We start from the raw sequence: 12355 nt of genomic DNA on the forward strand, positions 1-12355 counted from the left end.
TTTTAAAAGCATCTACATACTGGATTGTATCTTTTTTTTAATATGTTATTTCACTTTAATTATCAGTATTTATTTTATTTAATGTTTATGTATATAGCATGTCGTTATATACTAATGTGTATTATTGAATTATTTGCAAGTACTGATTTCGTGCCATAATATTTTTTACAATCACATATAGAAAGTAACCACACTGCAGTTGTACATCTTGAACCACGCAATATAAAAAAAACTAAAAAAAATACACAAGAATGCTGCGCGAGAACATCGATTGTTAGTTTGAATTGACACCGGTCTGGTTTCTAATCACTTCGTGAGATCGACGCATTAGGAAGGATCTAAATGACGTCGTGGTAAAATATTGTTGGTTTTGTATACGCAAGGTTTAGTATTACATCCAGGAATGTAAGTTTTGTCTTAATACAGTAAATCGGTATTGTGTTAAACCATCATAATGCAAGCACTAGTTTATTAGTGTGAGCGTTAGCTCACACTAATGTTACAGACCATATTTTGCAAATCAGTATGTGCTTAGAATCCTTAGGTACGGTTTGAAAAGACAACCACTGCCTGTTGCAGCAGACGAAAAATGCCATTCTCCTAGCAGAGTTGTCGTTCGTGCCTCAACATAAATGTGAATGTGATGAACCGCTGTGTATTGGTACACTGCAGAGGGTCTATATGACTAATAGTGTTTAACAGCTTGTAAAACGAGATTGGCCAGTCAGGGTAGTAAGTGACATTTTCATTTGAACAAATAAGACATGTTTCTTATGTGATAATGAATATAGCATGTGTTTGAATATTTAAGATTTTCACCTGCATACCATTGTTGAATTGCAAACATAAAAAATTAACCATTTGGTTATTGAAATAAAGTGTTTGGTTCAAAGTAGTGTTGGTTATCTTCCCAACCGTATTCTACTTTGTGATGAAGTAATGTGAATGAAATTCAATTAACTGTAACAATAAATAGTACAATGCAGCTTCGAAGTAACCAGATACTTATGGGTAACATTTGAACTTCATGCAGACTGGTACGGTGGCATAGATGTGACATTCACTTCTCTTTTTTTAAATTGCTCTCCTCTTTTTTTCTATCTCGTGGCCTTGCCTGCTTTGACCAGCTATATATATGCGTACAGAATATTTACAAATGTTATGCAAAATTTGATTGGCTGACTAACTCGGGATCTCGAGATAGCGAAAATTCTTCTCTCTTTTGTTTAATGCACTCTGCCTTTATATACTGTTCGCTCATTTTTTAATTGCATCCGCTTTTATTTAGTTTTGCACTCCTCTTTTTTCTTTCTCGTGGCCACGACATAGCTAACTCGTGGCCACGAGAAAGAAAAAAGAGGAGAGCAATTTAAAAAAAGAGAAGTGAATGTCACCTCTATGCCACCGTAGACTGGTGCTCTCGTAAGTGCGTGTGTGCGTATATTAAACACGTATAGGTCAAAACATCAATAACATACGTAAATATAACAGGTATACTGAATATAACAATTTATATCAAAACGGCAAATACTTTTAGGTTTTCGAAAAATGATTTAGTATGAAGAAGCTTTAACAGTTATTGGCGTCGCTCTGGAGAGCGGCGACTAGTATGTAATGCATTTTTTTTCGCTTATGGGAGGAGAAGTTATTTTACGGATCAATGTATTTATTTTGTTTTAAGAATATCTTGCATAGTGGTGATTTTTTGTGTAAATTAGTGTAAATAAGTACTGCATTTGTGCCTATTACATTTATTACAACATTTACAACATTTATTGCCAATAATGCAAAGCTAATTGTTTTAATTAATAACGGATCCACAACTGATCACAAGGGAAAGATCACAGGGACTGGGCAAATACGCGAAACTTTCTGGTTTTGTATAAAAACAAAACATAATCAAACTATATTTATTTTTTGTTTTTTATAACTTGCTTATTTAGTGGAGAATCAATGTAGTACGATATTTGACGACCTATCGCGCAAGCAAGTTTATTGGAAGGCGTAGTGGTACGAAAACGTCCGATGTATTAGTTTATTAATAGACATATAATAACAATCGCTATACACAACTTCACCAAATAGCAGTACATAAATGATGTCAGCCGGAATAGCTTAGTTGGGAGAGCGTAAGACTGAAGTTGTTTACGCAACAATCATCTAAAGGCCCCCGGTTCAATCCCGGGTTCCGGCACGAACGGAACAGTTCGACGGCTGACAATTTGTTTCATTCAGGTTAATAAATATAATAAAGCTTTATTTTATGTAGACATTTTAAAATCCATTTTACTACAATAGGACATTTTTATTAAAATTAATGGATGCCGCGTGGTGACAACGTTAATTAAAATTTCTGACATCACTTAAATATCTTATCAAAAAAATACACGTGTTTTTATATTGACAAATAACAACACATCTATTATCCATGTATTTTTATGGTTGTCTATCATAGGCCCTAAGTACTATCCCTACCACATATAGAGCGCGAAGCGCGACACGTATTATTGATTGTAACAATGAGTTGCGATAAAGGAAGCAGCAGCTTATCAAGGAGGAGCTGTGTCCAAGCAACCCGTTTCCCTAGAGTCAAGCACTCCTCGGAGTTTTTTTTAAGAACCACATATAGAGCGCGAAGCGCGACACGTATTACTATCCAGGTGGTTTGGGCCCTTTAGCATTATCCGACCATTACGTCCATAGTTATCTTCCTTAGAATTTGAGAAATATTGAAATCGTTGTTCGAAGTCCAAAATTTTCATCCGATTGTTCCCAAACTTGCACCGATTTTTTTGTCAATGAGAACCCAATCCAAACTCTATATGACGAATATCGGACCATAAGTCAAGAATTATGTTTCTTTGAATTTAAAAATAAAAGTGAAAACTGCTTGGTTAATTGATTATGTCAATATTTTTCATCAGATTCTTTCCAAACTTACAGTGTCTTCATACCAATGAGCATTTTACCTCATTTAAAATGAGAAACATCGGGACAATATTTCCAGAATTCTTTTCTATTTAATTTGACAAAAAAAACAATTTCCACCTGTTTAAAAGATTTCAAAACTTTCGTCTGAATCTTTCCAAACTTGTTTTGTGTTTTTATATCAGTATTACTCGAACCCTATTGAAAATGATGAATATCGGAGCAATAAATCTATTATGATCTTTTACTGAATTTCAAAGTATTGAGAAATGCAGCTTCTTTATGCAATTTGCAGTTTTCATTCAATTTTTTTTCAAACTTTTACAATGTTTTCATATCAATGAGTACTCAACCCCTATCGTAAATGAGCAACGTAAGAATAAGTTCAGAATCATCTCCCCTTGAAGTAAAATATGAAATTACGCTTACAAGATGAAGCAGATTTTTTTAAAACTACACAGTTCTGTTCCATTAATGAAAACTGCACACGGATGCCAGTAAAAAAAGGAAACCAATGTAAATAAAATTAACAATGAAATATTTGGGGGTTACAACACAAAAAATCATAGATAATGGTTATTTGGGAGTTATAACACAACATCATAGATAATGGTTATTTGGGGGTTATAACACAAAATTATAGATAATGGTTATACCAGTATTTTTTTTCTATTTTGTATGAAATAATCGGCCAATATATAAATATTTACAGTAGAAAAAAATCGTTCCATGTAACTTCATTGAGTGCCTTTAACACTGAAATTCCCGACGCCCTTTGATGCTTGCATCAATACTTATCTTGTTTGTAATGTAATAACACGTATCGGGCATATCGCACAGTTTGGTTACTGTGTTTAACTGTGTTTAAATATAAAAAACGAGCATTTTGCAGCTAAATTTTTTGGCTATTGCTTTAAGGAACACGGATTTGTGTATGTGTTTACTTTATTAAATGAGGTATTAGTTGATTTTGAGAATTTACGGATCTTTAACAAGATTCGTAGCAAAAGATGGGAGGCAACTAATTACTCCATCTGAAACCATTAACCTAGTCGTTGTGTCCCTCGACGGTGCATTGAGAATCGATAACTGTTATTGTTCAAGCGAATATGTACAACACAATCGTAATAGAATCAAACCTCGATGTTCTAAGATCTATCAAACCAAGTTATATATACATACCTGTGCAAATGAATACGAGTTTCAAAACAAGGAAGGAATCGGTATAAACCGAAATTTAAGCATAAATTAAATACTGTCTATTATTCATCTAAAACTTTAAACATAATCTGTATACATGCAATACAGGATACAAGAAGGGATATCGCACTAACAAACGCTCGCATACGGTGTTAAGTCCCTATATTTAACTGACGTCATTAACGTTTACGTCAAACAACAATAAATATACATATATTTGTAATAATCAAAGGTTTATCCTTCTAAAGACGAACTTACTACGGACATACTATGTGTACAAGAACAGTGTTTTTCTATTGACTTTGCTGTCTGAGAATTGTATATACATTTTTGTATTTTCAAGTTTGAAGCATTAAAAACATTCAACAATGGCTCATTTTGTACCGATAACAGGTGGAAAAAAAAGTTGTCTAAATAACCAATACAAATTAATGTTAAATACATGCTTTCGGCATGTGAATTGGAACTGAATATATTTATTTTTACTCATAGTTATGAGTAAATTTATTATTCTCTATTCTCAAAATACTTTTAACACTCATCATCATTATCAACCATAATAGCATCATCTTTTTAACATCATACAAATAATAACCCAAAGACAAATAGGAGTGAGTGCTTGTATTTGACAGGACTTTCGACATATAAATGCAAAAAAACAATTCTTCTGACGCCCGTACGTGTTCCATGTGCAACGGAAATCGACCTCAATGGCACCGCTCAGTTCACGAGTCTCGAGCCGACTGTAAACGGTGTAACATCCTTTTTCAGATGTGTAAAGAACTGAAACGATACTATTTAAATGATGTAGGTAATTTAATTATGAATACTTAACATGCACATGTGTGACATGTAAACAAGTGCAAATTTATTCATAACAATTCGACGGCAAGTATATACATAAAATCGAGAGTTACTGTCTGAATAAACTGATCCCCGCTGATGCCCAAAGTGCAAACAGGACGCCTCTAATGCCCATCAATCACGTTAAGTTGCTTAAATATTATACATTTACAAATGTGAAACATTAATTTGCTTAAACAAGCTGCTGTTATCCGCAAAATTCATCCACCGCCACCAATCAAGAGAAGTGTACATGACTTCACGTACACCCCATACAATAATCGGTAGTAATAAACGATTCAGGCAAAACAGCGAGCGGGATACGCAACCCTACTGCCATTTTTCTTTTATTTCATTTTCTTTTAATGGCAGGGGGACGTATGAGGACCCATGGCTCAAGACCGGTGTCTAGGTGCCTTCATCACCTCCCGAAACCTCTAATTTTAGAGAAATCTACAAATAATCAGCTATTATTATACTGTAAAAATTAAATAATCTTTAACAAAACATGTAAATAAAACGTTATCAATTTCATTGCGCAAACTAACATAACAAACAAACATCAAACGCTTCCCGTACACACCCGGACATTAACAAGAAACAAACAAATCACTCATGCCATGAAATCCATAAAACACTTAAAAAGAATGTTGATAAATCGTATGTATTCCGAGTAATATATATATATATATATATATATATATATATATATATATATATATATATATATATATGTGTGTGTGTGTGTGTGTGTGTATCACGAATGTTTTCAACAGCTACATTAAACCGACTTCAACATAAAACCAAAACGAAAAAATTAATTAATCGTAAAAAATAGAATACCTTTAAAATTAAACGTTCCTTACGTTAGAAAAAACAAACATAATAACATTGACATTTAAACATACCAAGATTTCGATAAATATGCAGGCAGGACTATCTCCAGAAAGTGATAGTCTCAAATATGAAACATTACTTAAAAAATTCACATTAAAATCACAATAGGAAATAAAAGATGAAAAAAATAATCAAGAAAACTTAGCTGATTCAGACCTAAATGTAAATACACCCATCGACTTTCTCGGTAAAAAATCGGTTCGTGTTTAGATCCCATCTCCCATGGACTAAAACCGAACTGAAAATAAACTTAATATCGACTTTATTATTGCAAAATAAACGTAAAAATAATGTAACCAATTATTTAGACATACACATGTCTATAGAGGGCGGGCGGGCGGGGTTATCACCCCTTCGTTTTCTTTTTCCATAACTTTTGCCTGTCAAATACCAATCTCCACGCAGAGTTGTCGTTCCTTGCTCTCACATACAACTCTGCGAAAGGCTCAGCCCTCCATTTTGTCTATAAACTAGATAAAACCGAACAAACGCATTCAACGTATATTTGATTGGATATTTAAGATCGCATGCATGAAATTAAGAAATATGACTTTTAAATGTGCGATAAATCGTGCAAAAACTTGCGAGTTTTAATGCAACTCTCTGGAACTAATTTATTGCCCGTTTACGCAGATGGAATCATTCCACGCACTTCACAACACAATTGAACATATTTTTTTTGAGTGACGTTAGGAATTGCTTCGACGTGTGTATGTGTTGGTTTCTTAACATAAAAAAACATATCAATTTTATAATAATGAATTAAGACTGATATAAGATATCATGGTATGAGATGGCTTTCTTTAATGCAGTGAATGCAATGTAACCGTCGTGCAAAAATATTTTTTGGATTATCTGTCTTGCAAGTTTGTGTTCTCCTTTTGATAGTTAACAACAGCCAATTGTATACAACTTGGATATCTTATCCGCCGGTTATCTTTGTCCACTGCTTAAATTTGTCCTAATTGGTTAAGACCTTGTTTAACTTTAACAACAACAAAAAACAATATCCAAAGCATGTGATGGTCTCGTTTATCTTTTTATACAATTGGAATTCAAATTAAATTATCCAAAAACCAGAGATATTGAAAAAAGATAACCAATGACAACTTTTATCAAAGTTTACACAACTGGCTGCTCAAAGTGTTCAAAGTTAGAGGTGAAAACCTTTGATAGTTGTTGAAAAATGGACACCAGTCATACACTTAAACAAGACTGATGTCCACAACTACAACGTCTGACAACAATAACTCAACATGCGTCGAAAAGTAGACCTAAAACACATTAACATGATTAAGTCAAGCAAGGAAAAATGCAATTAATAATGACACTGTTTATTTTAGAAATTATTTATTTTTAATAAGACAGACTTTTTTTCAATGTGAAATCAATGTTATCAAAAAGTTAAGAAAATAAGAAAAAAAACAACAAAAAAACACAAAAACTCCGCGGACGAAATTGTGCAACAGACGCAGGCAGGACATGAAACATTGTACCATAAATAGAGATGTAACCTAAAAGTCTTAGTGTGACCTATGATGATGAACATTTGTGCCGAGTTAAATGAAATTCACTTGAAAGATGACGAAGTTATGCTCCAGACACGAATGAGACATGAAACATCATATATGGAGATTTGACCTATAAGCGTGACCTTGACATTAAAGGTAGGTACCTGGGTGTTTAACGCGACACATCGTCTAATGATGGGGAACATAAGTACCAAGTTAAATGATATGCGCCTAATAAATGACAAAGTTATGCTCCGGACACGAAACATTGTACAATATAATCATATATGGACATTTGACCTATAAGAGTGACCTTGATCTTGGAGGTAGGGACCTGGTTGTTAAGAGCGACACATAATCTAATGATGGGGAACATTAGAACAAAGTTAAATGAAATTTGCTTGATAAATGACAAAGTTAGGCTCAGAACACAAAACCTTGTATCATATTGTCATATATAGACATTTGACTTATAAGTGTGACCTTGACCTTGGAGGTAGGGACCTAGGTGTTAAGCGTTACTCATCGTCAAATGATGGGTAAATTATGTGCCAAGTTAATTAAAATTCGCTTAATAAATGACGATGTTATGCTTTTGACACAAAATTTGTATCATTATGTCATATATAGACATTTGACTTATAAGTGTGACCTTGATCTTGGAGGTAATGACCTGGGTGTTGAGCGTGACACATCGTTTAATTATGGGGGGATTTGTGCCAAGCTAAATGAAATTCGCTTGATAAATGACGAAGTTATGCTCCGGACACGAAACACTATCATATTGTTATATATAGACATTTGACCTATAAGTGTGACCTTGACATTGGAGGTAGGAACCTGGGTGTTAAGCGCGACACATAGGCAAATGATGGGAACATTTGTGCCAAGTTAAATGAAATTTGCTTGATAAATGAAGATGTTATGTTTCGGACACAAAACATTGTATCATAAAGTCATATATAGACATTTGACTTATAAGTGTGACATTGACCTTGAAGAATGGAACATGGTTGTTATGTGCGACTCATCATCAAATAATGGGGAACATTTGAGCCAAGTTAATTACAATTTGCTTGATAAATGACAAAGTTATTCGTCGGACACCAAAAACTGTATGATATTGTCATAAATAGATTTTTGACCTATAAGAGTGACCTTGACTTTGGAGGTAGGGACCCTAGTTTGTAAAGTGCGACAAATTATCTTATGATGGGGATCACTTTTGCCAAGTTTTTTGCTTGATAAAGGACGAAGTTATGCTCTGGACGCGAAACACTATGATATTGTGTTATATGGACATTTGACCTGTAAGTGTGACATTGATCTTGGGGGGTAGCAATCTTAGTTTATGGCGAGACACATCGTCTAATAGTAGGGAGCCTTTGTAGCAAGATGAGTGAAATTTGATTAGTGATAAATGGCAAAGTTATGATCCGGACAAAAACGGGACGGACACACAGACGGACGGACGATTGCGATTCCCATATCCCCCTCCGACCTATCAGTGGGGGATAACAACTTAAGCTGAAGGATATAAAATGCGAAAAAAACTTGAAAATTTGTGTAATACAGAACTATTTCAAACTCTTCACAAACAGGCCTTTTAAACTGAGTAAGCTTTATTAAATAATAATCTCAAAGATGACAATGTATAATATTTATGTGCATTGGTATTTGCTAATTTTTTTATTAAAATGTTACTAAAAGTATACATTAATATTTTATTAAATGTTACTACAAGTATACATTTTTTTTCCAGAAAACTTAAGTTTTAACTTTGTTCTCAAGAATAAAATCCTAACAAATTACCGTTTTACATAAAGGGACACAGTTTCTCTTTCATTAGCAGGAATATTTTACCAGCTATCAAGCAATGTCTGGGGTGAATTAAAAATCCATTTTATAGTTAATTTTACAATATAAATTATTTTCAGCCTTATCAAAAATGACTTACATTGTCTTAAATTTGTTCATTTGACACTATTGCTAAAATATACACTTTCATTGTGTAAGAAATGAAATCTGGAAAAATTTAAACAAACTATGTTATATATAAAAAATATCCAAATACTTACACATGTAATGTCAATCTGACATTAAGAAATTTGAAATCAATATCCAAATTTGAACAAATTAATATCCACACTTAAGATACCATGGTTTAATAAGTGCTCTATAAGAATTGTAAAAACATAGCAATTATAAAACACAATCCAACAGTACACAAATATACATGAACATATATGCTGGCATCTAATGTTTAAAACCCTCAAGTCAAATAAACAAGGCCAAGATGGCGCAACATAAGTCTATGTTAAACTATTTACCAACAGGACAACAAGGAAATAAAAAGAAGAAATACTTTGTGCTCAAATGAGTAAAACCTAATTTCCAAAATAATAAAAAAACATCATAACATCATGAGTGTCACCCTTCGTTGATATTTCTTAATACTTTTCATTAAATATTGATTAAAACTACATAGTATGAGCTTAATAAATATTTAATGAATATTTTTTGCAGATTATGATCAAAACGTATAAGTTGTGTGTATACCCCTTACAAAATAATAAAATAAGAAAGAACGGTCAAATTTCATGGGAATAATTATATAATATATATATATCAGGAACGACACTTTCCGCTTTTATGGTATTTTTAGTTTCAAGGAAGTCCAACCTTACCGAAAATCAAGTTTAGGCGAAAAGAGTCGTCCCTGATTAGCCTGTTCGGGCTACACAGGCTAATATGGGACGACACTTTACGCACATTCACTATGCAAAGTTTTCTCAGAACACGACTCATATATATATTAACAAATCATTAGCAAGCTTGGTTACGGTTGTATAAAAATCCATCTAGGTTTTCATTGGTTAATCAATCGTACCCAACTACTCCCTCGCCATAAATCAGTCCAAGAAACATAGTTTTATTTAGTAAAACAGTTTTTTGACATTTTGAACTGACACCTGCAAATGGGGCATACCGAACCCCTTTCTTCCAATTCGCAGCTGCAAACGTAGCACAGTATGTGTCCACAGTCTAAAAAGGTATTGCAATATCTATCTCTGCAAATCTGGCATGTTGGAATTCTAGAATAGGTAATACTCTGAAAAGAAAAAAAATAAAAACACTCACAAAAGACCATAATAACTCTTTTAACACTTCATGTTAAATAATTGTTTTTAATAACAATTTATATCATTATTTTATACAATTAAAAGATCTACTTTGTATTAGTTAATTAAAACATACTTACAGACCACGCGTAGAACACCACGTTAGGTATTCACGTTAAAGGCTCTGAAGTGCATCTATTTTTTGATCTGGCAACTTTCGCGAATTTTTTAAGGTTTCGTGAAAAGTTTTCAAGAAAAGTCTAACGTTATTTAACTCTTTTCGTGAAAATGTATTATTTCCAAGGTTTCATGAAAAGTTATCTGTTTTCGGAAAAAGTGATTTATTTTCGTGAAAACTTTAATTTATCTTTATGTGGTGGCAGTTTAGAGCACTAACAGGGAAACATTCGTGTTAACATAATTTATTTTCTTTTCGTGAAAATTTATCTGTTATCGAGAAAAAAATTATTTTTCGCGAAATCCGCCATTATTTTCACGTTATTTCATCTGGTAAGTAGTGGCACAAATATGCTTCCATAACATATACATATAACTGTGATTTTTGGAAAATGTGATCAATTTCAAGCAATAACAAAGTTTTGCTTCTTATTTGAACGGTGTTTTCATTCAAAATCACGCTTTGGTAACTCACAGTCGTGTCATTTTACCGTCGCACCGTCTATCTATAACACGCGTCAACAATTGAAAGACGATTTAGAAGCACATTTCCTTGGTAAATGCTTGTACATTTGGTATGAATTTGTTTATTAATAATTATTTTTAAATTTCTGTGAGTGATTTTAGTATATGTTAATTATTAATGGAAATAAAAGCATGCGAATTGCAACTCGTGTACATGTCAGTTGCGGATCAGCTGATTGGGGAAATTCTCAAAACAGTTGTTTATTGTTTAAATACTGTGTAATGTTTTAAAGCTCTAGCTACCACACAAGTTTTTGTATATATATGAAATGAAAAGTGCATAGTTTCTCATAAATTTGATATATTGTTTCATTGGAATTATTTAATTATAATACTATTTTGTGACTTCAATGTCAAGAAATACAGAGAATAAGATTGAATTTTGTTTATTCTGTCTGTCTGTCTGCCCCAAAACTTTTACCTTGCTCATAAAATGAAACTTTATGGACCTGGTTCTCCAAACTGTACATGCTCATGCATCTGATTGAGATCTATTATGCAAACCTGTTGGAAAACAATACTAGATATCAAGTTAAAAACAAATCCAATGGAAGTAATAAGCTTTAAAGGGAGTCAATTATCTTTACCTGCCAAATGATAAAAAAATCAAAGCGACGCTATAGGGAGCATTGTGTTCCTGGCAAACACATCTCTTGTTATAAATACATTTATATAAGGTTCTGTATTTTTAGGACCTTAAATAAATATATTTTCTAGTCATACATAAAATGTTCTGGTCATAAGCATATATGTCATATGTTCATACATTTTTTACATTACTGTGATTCTATTGTTGTTAAATGTTATCATACTATGTTATTTTCCAAGAAGGTATCTTGAGTCTATCAATCAATTGCTCTCTGTTCCTGGGTACTATGATTTTTATGACGTCATACGACCAACTTTCCCAGTTGTAATCCACATGCATAGGTCATTGGGTTTATAATTTTATTTTTATTTTCTCAGTGACAGGCGTTTCTTGTTTGATTTATTTTTTAGAAGTATATAAACAACCAAGCAATGTAATATGGAACTTTTACACCCATTATTGCTGCTTCTTCCTGTATTTGTGCGATGATGATCTGAAATATAATCTTCATGATGCTATATTTTTAAATCTTTTTAAATGTAGGAATGTAGTTGACACTTGTT

The 12355-nt window shown here is 32.8% G+C and overlaps 1 protein-coding gene across 2 annotated transcripts in view; it reads right to left on the minus strand.

Moving 5' to 3' along the window:
* LOC127850264 (uncharacterized) overlaps nt 1-12355 on the minus strand; it is a 209730-nt gene that overhangs the window by 192770 nt on the left and 4605 nt on the right. The window lies entirely within an intron of this gene.

The sequence above is a fragment of the Dreissena polymorpha genome, chromosome 11, assembly GCF_020536995.1.
Source record: "Dreissena polymorpha isolate Duluth1 chromosome 11, UMN_Dpol_1.0, whole genome shotgun sequence".
Lineage (NCBI taxonomy): Eukaryota > Metazoa > Mollusca > Bivalvia > Myida > Dreissenidae > Dreissena > Dreissena polymorpha.